Source organism: Phalacrocorax carbo, chromosome 5 (assembly GCF_963921805.1).
Source record: "Phalacrocorax carbo chromosome 5, bPhaCar2.1, whole genome shotgun sequence".
Classification (NCBI taxonomy): domain Eukaryota; kingdom Metazoa; phylum Chordata; class Aves; order Suliformes; family Phalacrocoracidae; genus Phalacrocorax; species Phalacrocorax carbo.
The window spans coordinates 65048005-65061340 of NC_087517.1; the positions used below are offsets into that span (position 1 = coordinate 65048005).

Genomic DNA, 13336 nt, shown 5'->3' on the forward strand with positions numbered 1-13336 from the left:
GATTTAGGAACAGGTTTTGCTTTGCATTCTCATTGAGTATTGGTGCCTTACAGCATGAGTGGGGCTGTTTGACCTGGTGAGCATTTCAACGTGTGGCCCATAACAATAACTGCTCCAACAGTTACTGTGTGCAAACTGGTAAAATGTTGGACAGGGAAGACAACAAAGTCTCACTTTTGATTTCAAAGTCACGAGTAGCACAGAACTGCAGGAGTACCTATTGTACGGTCAGGTGTTGGCCTAAATCTTCTGAGCTAAGGGGATGCAGTGAATGCTGCCCGTGTACCTTTTCTGCTGCCAGTTGCTTTGCTCCATTAAATCTCTTCTGTTTCCTAGGCTTGCTAACCTCCGGGTGACCACGCTGGAAGTACTAGTGGTAAATAAGGCTCCGAATAATAACATTTCACCACTGGGGTCTCTAGCCTTGAGCAGCAGACCCCTGCATACTCTGAACTAGGTGTCTGCAGTGTGCACAAGGTCACTGGTGCTCTCTTTATTCCAGTTCTCCCACTACAGGTTTTGTGGTGGGTGGAGTTGAGCCAATGGTGGAAGTGGCAGGAACATTCCCTACTATAGCCTGAGGGGTTCATTTTAATTTGTCTACGTTTCCCAGTTGTGTTACTGGGAAAGGCATCTCAAAAACAGCTGAAGAAAAGGGGTTTTAAAGGGGTATGTAAAAGTCCCTAAAGGACCTGGTATGTTAGGAAAGACTTTTGCAAGTGGTACAGAAATGTCTCCTCCTGTCCTCAAACACCCTCTCCTTTCCCTTCCAGATAATATCTTGTGGGTCCGCAGAGAGAACTCCACTATTTTAACATTTATTAGTTTTGATTTTTGCAAACTGTGTTATCCCCTGTCCCGTCTGAATCTCTAGCTGGAAGCTCTTTGTGGTGCTTCATACAGTGCAGCTTGTTTGGAAACCTTTCTGCCACCTTTTAACCATCAAAATTTTGATTTGTTGAGTAACCTTAGAAAATTCCAAAAGTGCATCCAGGAAAATCAGTGAAGCCATGTTCCTGTCATCCACCTTTTTGAGGATTTGCTTTACATGACAAACAGCTTTTGAAATTTGTAATACTGGGCAGGCCAACAAATCAGATCAACACCTTTTGTCATTTGGCTCCTTCCCCGTCACTGTTGAGAAAACAAGAGTGTGAATTGCTACCTGTTTGGTAACTTCCTGGAATAAGATGGATTTTGGAAGAAATTAAGTTTTGTTTTGTTGTTTGTTTTTTTTTTCCTTTTCTAACCAGCAGCATAACCCTTCCCTCCTTCCCCAGGGATGTCGGGGAGACAAGAGTTTCGAAGCCCATGGCCTGGGCTGGGCCAAGGGTCCCAGCTGAAGCAGTAAGGGAACGGGGGAGGAAGGGGGTCCGGAAACCTCTAACAGCCACTGAGCAGCTCTGAAATGCCATTTTGTTAAAGCGTCCAGGATCCTAGGCCAGCAGGCAACAAAGCCGCATGTGCAGTAACAACTTTGTTTCAGAAAACAAATGGTATTTCACCATAGGTATGTACTTTATCAGGTTTCTGGAACTTAAATTTCCAAAGTAGAATTTACTACGCTAATTTATGGTTACTGCTAGGATTTGTCCTATTAGCCAGCCCACATAGATTTTCTCATTAAAATCTCTGTCAAAATGAAATTAAACGTTCTGTTACCATAACTTCTGAGAAGGACACACAGTCGATTAAGGCTATCAATTTCACAATATCTGCTGCTCTCAGTTTCCTTGCTTTTCCCTTTCTGCTCTTTGTCTTTTCTGTTACTGTGTTTGTTCTGTGGACTGGCAACCTGCTCTGTACAAGCTCAACATCAGCCGAAAGGCATTAGCTCTGACAATGCTGTATCTGCGAACCTTCCCCCAAATGACTGCCACTGTCGTGGTGTTCTGCGAAAGAACAAGTAATTTCCAAAGACCTTATTTAAGGCTCCTCGATGAAAACAAAGATATTAGCAGTGAGCAGGGAACCAGTAAAGATGTTGAACGATATCCTGAGCTATGTCCAGCTGTTCCCGCCAGGAGGGTCAGGTCTGAATTTGCATCCCCTGGCGCTGTGTTCACACCTGCACAGCACAATGATACAGCAGGAAAACACCATTTGCCATTTAGCCTCATGGTTGGCTTTCAGCCTTGCCCCAGAAAGGTGCCTCCCAGAACATGCAATGCGGGACTAGGTTGTATCTGAATGCAGTTGCCGGTGGAACAACTGCTCTCTCCTCATCTGCAGGCGTAATTGGAATTTTCACCTAACGGTTGCTGATGGAGTTTGTTTCTCAATGTGACTGTTTAAGGCTTGTTTTCCATGCTGATGTTCTTGGGTTCAAGCCCTTAGCTAGAAGTCAGACAACAAATGTTTGAGAGGAAGGAAAGACCTGTTGCTCTACTGCTGTAATTGCATGCAGAAGATGTAGGTTCAAATGCTGGCTTTGCTACAGATTTCCTATGTGACCCTGCACAAACGTGCCGGTGCATCTGTTGCCGTAGCAAAACAGAGATATCATTTCCTTCCTTCCGCTGCCTGTCTCCCATACAAGCTTTTGAGGACAAACGTTTTTACTTACAATTTTAGAGAACAGCACTTGATGCAGTACGGCCCTGGCTTTTGGCTGGGGCCGTTAGCTGCCTCCACGTTACCAATAATAAATAAAAACAAACAGCCTTGTTCTGCAATGATGACAGCCCTGGACTGCTGTCCAGCCAAGCATGGTCAGAAGCATATGCACTGCCTGAAAAGTATTTTATCTCCTATTACTAATTCCCTGGTTCATGTAGCCTTCCAGTTATTCTCGTGTAAAGAAACAGCCAGTGCCAACAGCCAAGAAGGGAAGCCGTAGCTTCCTCCCTTCACTTCTTGAATGGGACGCGGAGAAGTAGCAGCTGCTCCTCATGTTCTGGCATCATGTTGATGCCTAAGTCCCCCTAGCGAGGGTGGTCCTTAAGGGGTGAAAGTGGGACCAGCAGCCAGACCAGTGTCTCTTCCTTCAGCATGTGCTAACAGACATGACATGAGGTTCATCCTGACCTGCGTCTCCGGTGGAGGATGCAGAGAATCAGCCACGTGCTGGGGGACATGGGCGAGGCGGGGACTAGGAATGGGATCATGTCTTGTAATGCTGCCCTGAAAGCTGCTCTGCGCGTCAGCCGGCAGCGCGTTTCCCATGAGGTAGGTGTCAGGCTCTGTAATGTTTTAAACTGCTACAGAAAAACAGCCTTAAAAATATGATCACATATTTATCCGGAAAAGAGCTTTAAAACCAGGGCGTTATGGGCATGTCTTTCCAGCCACCAGCCTCCGAGAGTGGAAAATGGCAACTGACCCGTTAGTCCACATAAGTAGCTCTGGCCTGGAAGTGGAAGAAAACGCCTTGCCCTCCGCGCAGACTAAGTGGGAAGAACTTCGCTTAAGGAACATGTTAGCGATGTCCGTACTGGGCAAGGGCGCTCCTGTTAAACTGCTCGCTTCTGTGGAAGATTGTGGGGGTCTCTGGGGCTTCTGTGTGTGCAGTGCAAAGCTTTGAGAGATTTATAGTAGTTGGGGAGTAGAAAGGGAGTAGTTATGTCGGTGTGGTGATGCCTTAGCAAATACACTTCGTTGTAAACAAGCCCTAGGACAGCTACCGCTAGTATCGGAGTGGTATCTCCTAATGGCATGGTGGGATGCTAACAGAACAGTAATTCACAGGGAGGAGTGCCCTCGACAAAATTACAATGTCTCCCTTTTAAGCTCCTGGTATGTTTCTGGAGGTTTTCATCAGCCAAACATTGGCACAACATTGTTTATCCTAACTGAGGAGACCACAGCTTGAAGTGATTGTAGGCCATTAGAGTTATAGCAAAGGGGAATATTTTAGGCACATTGGGGACTTCAAGAAAAATATCCACCAAGGAGGCAACACTGATCAGGTTCCAAGAAGAGCCTATAAAAAACCTTTTTTGATTAAAATGAATTTTAATTCTGCAGTAAGGTGAGAGAGGGAGGGAAAAATGCTTCCTAAAGTAATTCCTGTCAGATACCTCTGCTTTCTTGCCAACCTGCCTGTTTCCTTGTGTTTTCCACGGGGTAAAAGACCTCTCGCCCCTGCCACCTGCCTGTGAACTCATCACATCCGTGACATGTGATGTCACATGAGACCCTCTCGACTTTCATCCTTTCTCCTCCATTTTCAATTCTTGTCTTCCTTTTTCTTTCTGATTGCTGTTTCTTGTCCCTTCTTGCCTCACCCTCTATATCCATCATCACATCGTTTATTTTTGATTCTCCCTCCCCAGATGCAGGGGAATGCTTTCCACTTTGGTCATTTTGAATCTACCTATGAATGAGTACACTCTCATAAAGGAGTAAGCATTGTCAAGTGTTTGGTGTGCTGTCACTGTTCCTGTTAATTAGGGTTTCTGTAAAGGTTCTTGAAGGTCAGTTCAGTGCCCAAACATTTGTGACTTATGTACAAAAGGTTCTCAATTGCTTAAGCTCATGTGACTCTCAAAATTGTATTGTTAAAGGTCTTTCTAGGATCCGTGTGGACTCCATGCCAAACATATACTTGCCACAGTCAGATTCTTTAGCTCTCAGAGCTGTGGTTGTCAAAAGTGCCAAAGAGTAATTGCTCAAGGCCAGATTTTTGAAGGTTTATAGTGTTGTCTAACCGTCTTTGAAGTGGGGGTTTGTCCTTGTTGCAGTGCAGTTGAGTTTGGTTACCTAGTTTTTCGAGCTCTTTTGAGGACCTCTGCTTCTGTGTCTGTTGCAGAATCCAAGCTTCACTATGCAATAATGTGCAGGCCAAAAAACTTGCAGGAAAAGCAGATAAGAATGTAGTCACATGGTAGCACAGCAGGAAGGCAGAATATGAAATTTTATTCTTAGCTGATCTAGGTTGTCTGGGGCTATTCCTTCATCTTTCACAAGCAGAAACTAAGTTAGTATTTATGAACATTTAAACACGTGCAGGAGAGTATGTGCATTGTTTGTCTTGACAGTGCTAACCAGCTTCCTCAGAAAGAGCTCGTACTCCCAAGCAAGCACCAAGGGCAAGTTTCCTTGTTCCCAAAGAGAGATGTTTAACAATAAATGGATATTTACAAGATGGGAAACACTCTGAAGTGAGAATTAAATTTTTTGCCCATCCATGGGAGGATACTTTTCAGCTCTGATTGTGTTTTGCTATGAGATTAAATGTATAGCTCTTTTATAAGGAAAGTTGCCAGTTAACACTGGATCAGTGGTAATTTTATTAGTCTCAGAACCACCCAGTGTTATTTGGAAGAATCTGCTTCATTTTCTATCTACACATCTGCGTAGCAGCTGCAGACACATACTTCCCAGGGGCTCAGTCTAATTTGTAGAATTACAGGGGTTGTGCCTGGCTATAGAAAAGGTCTATTAGTGTTGCTCATGTTGAAAATTTAAGCATGATGCTTTCCACATGTCTTTTTGTTTTGTTTTGTTAGTGTTTTTCTGGGTCTGTAATTAACCCTTTGGAGACATTTCTCTTAAAGCAAGGTAACTATTGTGTTGTCTAATTCCTGATTAACTGTTGTCAAAAGGCCACAGTTTTGTACTGCGTCCTCTCTGAGTTTCTAACAACAGTGTCAGATGAACTGTGAACTCAGCTGGATTTTTTTCTCTCTCCTCCTTTCTCTCTCTTTAATTGCATACAGAAATAAATTTCTCTGTTCCTGGAAAGCAGCCACTCTCACAGAAATAGCAGTTGACAGAAGAAGTGTATATGAAGCACGCAGAGAAGAATATATCAGCCAATTTAAACCCTGAAGATACTTTTGGATGGCAGGGTAACATTGACCAGATTTGAATTTGGTCAAAACACCAAACACAAGGCTTCACTGCAATGTTTACCAGCCTCCAGCAGCCTGCACCTCCCGCCGCAGCGAGGCACAAGGCTGTATTCTTTGACCACAGTAAATCAGTTGTGGCAGGGTCAGTCCTGCAGGCAGCTCTGTGCAGATGGACTCCTCGCCTCTCTATTTTAGTCCAACTGAAATCTACCATATGTTTATGTTCTGCAAGTGAAAAGCATCAGAAAAAAAAAACCCCAAACAAAAACATTTTTCCATTTCTGAACCTTTGGACAATATAGCTGTTGTCTGGGGTCTGACGGACCAGGGCTTCTTGCCAGACTGGAACCTCATAGAGAAAAGTGCCACCTACTGAATAACCACTACCACATCCTGCCCTCTTCCCTTTCTGTCTGCTGTCTAAACACGGCGATAGCTCAGCTCAGCCGCTCCAACAAAAGGAGGAGTCCTCAAGCTGAATTTTCAAGTGAGAAAAACATTCCCCTTTTGTGTGAGTTGGGGGTTATTGGTCTGTCGTCTTGTGGAAAGAGAAACAAGGTGTTTTTAAAACTATTTTGCTGAAGTTTTGGATTTGCTACTGGAAAAGAAATTGTAACTGGGAAGAAAGCACTTACTTTTTGTCAGGCTAGCTCTAAAATCATGTTTGTAAACTTAAGCCAATTCTTTTTCTTTTAGATCTGCTCCTTATTAATCTGTGTTGATTTAAGCTGTTATGATACCTTCACAGTGCCTTATTCCACTCCTGCTGCAGGGCCTGGGCTCACTGGAAACGCCACGTCTTTCATGCCTGATTATGGCCACACAACACAATTTGCATCACAGAAATCTTACCATGATGGAAAGCGTAGTCCGTGGAGAAGTTTGGCACAAAGCACAGAAATGGGATGCAGGCAGACTTCATGAGATGCTGTGAAAGCTCAATGGAAAATAGCCCAAATAAAAGACTGTAACATTTCCCAGTATTTTGAGTGGTAAATATCTTTGGGTGGGTGGGGGGAAATCTCAGTATTTTAATTGTTCCTCCTTTATTTGAAAAGTTAAAAGAATATATACTCTTTACCCATGAGATCAGATTTATAGCTTCTGAAGGCTGCCTTTGTGGATAGGTTTTTGAATGGGCCATTGTAAGGAGGCCATTTAAAGAGAAACCATATAACCATATTGTCCGTAAGTGTTATGCAGTTGAAGGGAAAGGTGTTAAGACATTATCTATCGGATCAGTGGCTATGCATCATTGAACTGATTATCATATCCAGACCTTCTGTGACCGTTCCCCATATACAATAACCTCCTGTAAGGAATATAGAGAATTTTTGTATTTTGTAGTTAAAAAGGGGCTTTGTAATCTTTATATCTATCTAATGTGACTCTTGCTCCATATTTTCCTCTCCTCTGTATTACTTTCTCTTCCATTCTTGAACCACACAGACATATGTGTGTGTGTATACACACACACATATTAAAAAAAGAATTAACTGTTTTATTTTAATGTCATTGATCTTGTGGTAACCATTTGAAGAGATAACTACTCAATCACAGCAACTTGTTTCTGGAATGGTGATCTAAACTTTTAATGAAGGAAGGAGCAAATTATTTTATCACAAAGTTCATTATTTCCAGTCAGCTTTCCAGTGTGCTATAGCTAGTGAATTGTTCATAAGATTATTAAGATGATTTACCTACTTTTCATGGGAACAGGGTTTATAGTTTGATAATCTAAGCAATTTGAGGACGAATTTCAAGTACAAAGGCAATTTCAAGAAAATACTGTTCATTAACTGTTTGCGGACTAATGATACCTGACATTCCTCTGAAATCTGTCGCACAAGATCCAAGTGCACTTCAACCACCATTACCATACTGATCCTGCTGAAATAATCGATTAAACTCCCATAATCTTCAGTGGAGCCAAGAATTCATCCTCACTTGAGGTCTTTAAGCCCTCTTGCTTTTTCTCTCCTTAACATCTGCCCTCTCCCTTTCTCTCTCTCACCCTAAATTCCCCAATCTATGTTTATGGGCTTACTACATCCCTCATTAAAATGCAGCTATTCCTGTTCAGCAGCTTGCAGCAGTGTAACATAAACAAATGAAGAGAAACACAGGAATGGGATATCAAATATCGTAGGTGGTCTTAAAACCTTGGTTTTAACATTTTAAATGTCAAAATAAGTTTGAATAATAGTACACCACCTTGTCTTTGCCTGTGCTCTTTCCTCATAGTTTTATTTCTGACTAACTGAGCTAATACCGTAAGAACTGCTCTAGTGCTTGAAAGCACATGTTGGCAGGTGCAGCTAGAAGCTTACCACAACATAAGCAGGCACACACAATGGATTCAAGGCTCTTTCGCCTACAGTTAAGAGTAGTTTTGTCATTGATTTAGGTAACAAAAATATCGGTCCCGGTGAAATAAATGAAAGATGACTAATCACATTTTCCTGTTCATTGTTTACCTTTCATTCATCATCTGGTCTTTCACTATGAGCTCATTATTTTATATTCCTTCAGCTAAACTTGTGCAAAAGAATTATATTCTCACATGCTGTGTAACCATCTGTTTGCTCTGGCAAGTTATGTAGCTTTGCCTTTCAAGAGGCTGCCATGATATTATGCAAACATGCCTGTTCATTTGCTACACCATCTTGGTGACCGCTTCAGCCATGTTCTCTCTTCCAGCTTTCACATCTGTATTTCTGACTGCGTAATGTCCAGGCTTAAGCCAACTCCATAGCTGTTTGGAGAACTTCAAAACGAAAGGAAAAGATTAATGGTCACTTAATAACCTGTGAGCAAAAGTCCCTGCTTCGGTTGTCCTCATTGTTTAACATTAGTTGATGTATGCGCAAAAGAAAAAATGAAGTAATGGGAACAAACTCAACTAAGTCAGGAGATGTTTGGAAGCCAGATGCAGTTTTGGTTTAGCGAGAGCCTGAAAAAGTAGCAGATCTGTGGGAAACTTAAAAATATGTGCATTAAAGCAAAGGGAGTCTCCATTGGTCAGCTTTACTAAAATACACTGGTAGACTGTGCAGTACTACTTTTGTGGTCTGCAAAACAAATAAACATTGGGTCGCATTCTTCGTGCATGCCTGTAAGCATAGGTCCTCGGAGTGAATAGGTTACACCAGTATACTTTAGATAAAATCTGTCCCTGCATACAAATAACAATGGTGATGATAGGCCATTTTTTATGACTGTGTAGGTCAGATTCAGGTTTCTGCAAAGCTGTGCTGTCACTAGTAAGTACCTACGGCCATTCAACAGAATAACTAAAGGAATACAGGTTACGTACATTGTTATGCTATGGATACTTTTTTCGACTATCATACGGGTAGTAACATTGCTTGGCTTTTACTTTCTTTTTTTTTTTTGCCCCCCTTTTATTTTATTTTTTTTTTCTGCAAACAGAAAACTACATAAACGGATGGCTTCTGCTAAGTTTGCACTCCTGCAGAACTCAGCTCCTGGAATGGACTGCCCTGAACCCTGCGCCGGCTGAGCGTGAGCACTGTTTCTAGAGAGCTCTCTAGTGATGGCAGCCGGTAAAATTGTTGGTTAGGAAAAGTAATATCACTCTTAGGCATACAACAGAAGTAGAAGAGAAGGTTGCTGTTTGGCTTTGTGCCAAACCAGCGCTAAATACTGTGTCTTCTTCTAGCTGATTCTGAAAACAGAAAATTCAAAGGAGCTTAAGGCTTGTTGGGGCAAATTTTGATATTGGCCACACAGTACGGTGTAAATGAGAAATAACTCGACTGAAGAAAATAGGACTACAGTAGGAGGTACCTCATGTTTTGTTTTTGCAGTAATTTATTTGCTAGTATCAAACATATACATAAAAATAAACTTTACCGTAGCTTTGTTTCCATTAAGAAGTAGAGGAACATCAATTTTCTGGGTTGTATTTTTTATTTTTCAGTACTTCACTGTGGGAAAAGCCATAAAATTTCTCAAAGTGAAAAGTGCTGAGGGAATTCTAACAAGCCCCACTGGACAGCTGCGTCAGTGTGCCAGCGAAGGCGTAAGGAACATTTGCATTCAAGGTAAACATTTATGACATCAGGAAACCTTAGTTGAAAATTTAGTCAAGTTATTTAAGCTGCATGGCCTCACAAACAAAAAGTGGTTGAAGAAATGAGAATTTGAGAGCTAAATAGAAAAATATAGTTTTCTGGGGAAAATACTGATATGCATTTGGTTTGTTTTAATATTGAATTGAGATATTTCCTTTTTTTATGCTTTTTTTTCTTGGTCACTGCTGAGTCCAGATCTGGAATGCTGTTGTCACATGGGTGGGCTTCAGAAAAATGTTAGTAATTTGGAGGAAACAGAGGCAGAAGCAATATATTTTATTTTGAGGCAGGGAAGACTCCTCTTTTTGTAGATGCAATAGAAAGTCTGGATTAATAATTTGGCTAAAACACAGTTAATGCTTTCCAGGTATCTGTGCACATATCGGGGAGAGTGACTGTTTATTTTTGTCTTGGTCATAATTATTTCCCATTACACTCTCCCAGACAGAGGACAATTTTTGCGAACTATCAAGAAACTGATACTGAAGTTTCTTTCTCATGGTGGTTTCTCTCTTCAAGGAGTTAGCTGTGGTCAGCCCCGTGCTCCTTGCAGTTGTACCGAGACAGTTTTTAGGCACGCGTTGCCCTCCACTGGGGCCGGGATAGAGGGCTTCAGCAAAAGGCCCTCCAGGTCTCTGCTCTGCGCGCCCTAAAGCAGTTCCTCTCTTATGAGGAATTTTGGGAAGCAGAGGGCTCTTGGCACCCCTCAGAGGGCATCTCCAAGTTGTTCCTGGGAGGTTTTGTCCTCGTCGGGTATGAAAGGGCCCATGGGTCTGTTCCTAAAAACAAAGCAGGCTCTGAAGCGCTGCAGCATGTTGGCAAATTGCTATGCCACCAGGACAAATTTGCTGGAATCGGTGTGCAAATGTCCATGGCAAATCTCCAGACTTACTGAAACTTTCCTTCTCATGTAATTCACAGCAATTCTTGAAAGCCTCCCAACTTTTTCCTATGTTGCTATTTTTATTTTGAGTGGGAAAGGGGGAAAGAGCATATGAACAGTACCAGATGTAGACACCTTTTATGTAAAATTATACTCTGCTCTTCTAATAGCACACAGAGATGAATTCATGATATGCGTTGGCATCGATGTATGGTCTGCATTCACAAGCATGTTGTGAAATTGATTCCAAACCAAACATTGGTATTTCATCTGGGAGAAAATGCCTTGGTTAACTGCCTATGTACAGGCTGTGTTTTTAGAATAATGATGGCAATGCCTTGTCTGCCACGTTCACTTCCAAAAGCTGAGCTTGGTTCCAATTTTTCCGAAGCCTATTTTGGGAAACAGCAGTCCTTGCCTCTACAAGAATTTGCACTAGCAAAGAACTTAATTGGCTCATTAGAAAGACTAATTTGGCAAATCAAATCGTAATGTTTTATCCAAGCTTTACAGTTTAATTTAATTTTGAGCAATTTTCAAGACACTTGGGAAGCCAGCTGCAATCAAGGATGTTGTGAATGGCAGCTCCAGATGAGCTCGGGAGCTGGCTGCACCTCAAGCAGGGGTTTGGGGACGGTTCCTCCTCAGCGTGTGTGGAACAGCAAGTGGGGTCCAGACCATAATCCCCAGCCCTCTCTGGCAGCTGGTAGATAATTCCTTCTCTAGAGAAAACCCCTCCGATGGCAAAACTATGGCAACTCCCTTGTGATATCTGGATACAAGGGCTCTCCAAATAGTACAGTAACACCTGAAACAAAGGAAGGCAGTAGCTTGTTTTGTCATTGATTTTTTGCAAGTTATTCAGAGTCTTTACAGCTCACTCTGAATTGAGACTGGGTGTTTTGTAACGCAAATTGCAAGTGTTTTCTGACCATAACCACACCATGTTTTGAGGACTGTACAGTGAACCCAGCTGTTTCAGACATTTACAACTATCAGTTTCTAAACCACTTAAAATCTCTCGGCTGAGACTTCAGTATTTCTAATGGACAGTGGAGTTGCATTTAATGAATATGCCTGGTTTGAGTGGTTTCCAAATATGCCATTTAGCTTATATATTCATCACTTCCTTAAATTGTAACTACCTTTGTACCTGTTACATTTACACACACACACACACACAGAGACACTGTGTGAATAATTCTCTGGAGGGGTTCACGTTGTGTAAGCAAAGAGCTTGCACGTTTCTATCTGTTTGTGTCTCTTATGAGTCTAAAGCACTTTTTAGTTAAAAGATGCATACAAATTCTTGGCTTTCAATAACTATGTGTCTTTCTCTCTGCCTCCATTTTCTAGGAGGGATATTTCTACATTACCTGTCATGTTGCCCCATGAGCACTCCAGTGATTTAAAGGATATGGAAAATCTGTTTCAAGGTAAATCTATTACAGTTTATTTAATTCTGGCATTTTAGTAACAGGCAAGCTAATCAAAGAATGGTAGTCACACAGAGCAAAAGAAGTAATCTTTTTTTTTTTTTCCCTCTTTCATGGGGAAGAAGTTCCTAAACCAGAGCTGGCAGCTTAAAGCAGGAGTTACAAAGCTGGAGCTTGCAAAACTGGTCGTGTCCTTTATGGGCACACATAGCAGCTCCCGAACACTATGCTGTGAATACTTGTTTCCCTCTTGTTATGGAGATGGGAGGAGGACGACATACTCTACCTCAGCTTTCCAACACAAGATGTAGGTGCGTCCCATTTTTCCACTCCTAGTTTCTCACTTGATGGTGACAGCAGCATGCTACTACGGGCTCAAGACTTGTGCTGTATTTGCAAAGCATGAGAAGTGACTCCCAAGCATAGGCTAATTTCCTAATTAGAAGACACATGTCCACAGGCACATGGCTTTTCAGCTAATTCCTGCTCAGTCATGCGGTTCTTAAGAGCTTTTCTTGACTTACTGTGTGATATCTCCCATGTGAGCGAGCTCAGTCAGCCACGGTACAATACGGTATCACAATGACCCCGTTGTATTGTCAAAACCAAACATAGGCATTGGCAATTACATTGCCACTGATTGAACAAAGGAGCTCGACATGCAAAACCACATTACGCAGCTTTATGAGGAGCAGAGTGAGACAAGGGGAACATAGCAGACTCCACTTAGTACCTGGCCATTGTATTGCATCCAGCTCCTGATTGCACAGACTGTACAACATGACACATTTGCTCTAATCAGCGTAGGATTTTGTGGGAGTATAGGTCTGCGTGCACTCAAGGCATTTGGCATTCTTCTGTAAGCCAGATAACGTAGCTGACAGGGAGGGCATTGGGCTGCAGCTAAAAAAGAGGCTATTTGAGATGCGCGGTCACTGAGGCAGAGGGAGATGGAGTGCAGGCCCTACGGAGCTCTGGGCAGGTTTCATCAATCAAAAGAGTTTACACCAACATGCAGAAGGAGAATTCACTCCCGAAGTTCTTCAGTCCATGTATTAGAAAGAACAAGGTAGTAAAATCTAACTGAGGAAAATGACGACTGTTTTCTCTGAACATGGCAACTTC

At 42.2% G+C, this 13336-nt stretch overlaps 1 long non-coding RNA gene across 1 annotated transcript; it reads left to right on the forward strand.

Annotated features, from left to right (window-relative positions):
- The first annotated feature begins 5673 nt into the window (after positions 1-5673).
- Positions 5674-12211, forward strand: LOC135313704 (uncharacterized). The gene is made up of 3 exons (XR_010373240.1): positions 5674-6787; positions 9228-9862; positions 12132-12211. It is a non-coding gene; the product is annotated as an uncharacterized LOC135313704 (long non-coding RNA).
- Positions 12212-13336: the final 1125 nt, after the last annotated feature.